Source organism: Odontomachus brunneus, unplaced genomic scaffold (genome assembly GCF_010583005.1).
Source record: "Odontomachus brunneus isolate Ranch 3 - 2012 unplaced genomic scaffold, Obru_v1 Obru_scaffold_114, whole genome shotgun sequence".
In the NCBI taxonomy this organism is placed as follows: Eukaryota; Metazoa; Arthropoda; class Insecta; order Hymenoptera; family Formicidae; genus Odontomachus; species Odontomachus brunneus.
This window is the reverse complement of record NW_022639564.1, coordinates 609,823-611,042: the sequence shown is the minus strand read 5'-3', so window position 1 is coordinate 611,042 and position 1,220 is coordinate 609,823. Positions and strand designations below refer to the sequence as shown.

General features: G+C 34.1%; 1 long non-coding RNA gene across 2 annotated transcripts in view; it reads right to left on the bottom strand.

Annotated features, from left to right (window-relative positions):
* Positions 1 to 1,220, bottom strand: part of LOC116849392 — a 10,557-nt gene that overhangs the window by 7,714 nt on the left and 1,623 nt on the right. The window lies entirely within an intron of this gene.

The following is a 1,220-nucleotide window of genomic DNA, read 5'->3' as shown; positions in this document are numbered from 1 at the left end:
TACAACTTTGCTATTGAACATTTTCTCCAAAATGCATTCTAACTGAAGATATTAGGGGGGTCCGATACTTTTCGATGACCCTGTACATATGATTATACATAATTGTATATAATTATATATAATTTTATATGATTATATATAATTATACATAATTATGTATGGACAAATTTTATATATAATTATGCATAAAAATTTTTTCATTGGGTGGGTATGATAAGTAATATAAGGAGGTCTCAGGTCTGATTTTTAAAGTTCAGTTATATAAAATAAATGCACACATAAAATTATCTTTGTTACTTACCTATTGATATACATTATGAAAGAAATTTATATAATATAATTTAAGATCAGACTTGCACTGAATAAGGACAGCCCCAAAACCAAAGCTACTCGCATCACAATGTAACTCTGTATAGTCGTGTGGACCGTAAATCGCTAAGATGGGTGCTTTAGTTAACTTTATCTTTAATTCTTCAAACGCGCTTAGTTCAATATTGGTAAACTTGAATGTAGCGTCCTTTTTAAGTAGGTCATAAAGTGGTTTGGCAATCATCGCAAATCCTTCAATAAATTTGCGAAAGTACGAACACAATCCTACAAATCTTTGTACATTTCTTATACTCTGAGGAATAGGAAAATTCGCTACAGCTTCGATGCCACCAATGGTTGGACGAATACCTTCCGAATTAATAAGGTAGTCCAAATACTCAGTACTAGTAAACATAAATTTGCATTTGTCGATCCTTAGACTTACAAGGGGAACCCGGCAGTCTCTGATCACCGATTTGAATAAAATTTTATGGATGTGTAATATGCACTCATACATTTACTCCTGTAAAGCCGTAGGACCCACTATTGAGGCATTCTCGAGAAATATTTTTTTTAATATTTCGAGAAAAATTTTTGTCCCTATAGTACCGTTACGGGAAAGCAATCTTTGAGCTAGTAGCGTAGCGTCCACGGTAAGACGTAGACTACTACGCTCGGGGTTGCAGGTTCGATTTCCTGAGTGATTTTTTCTTTTTTTTTATCTGATTTTTTGGAATCTGCTCGGAGCTGACTTTAGACCAAAAGGCATCTTGGTGTATTCGAATTGACCTAGAGGCGTTATAAAAGCCGTGTATTTAATCGACTCTTCAGCTACTCGGATATGAAAGAACCCATCTCTGAGATCCAATATGCTAAAATACTTTTTGCCCAGTAAAACATTGATCTGATTG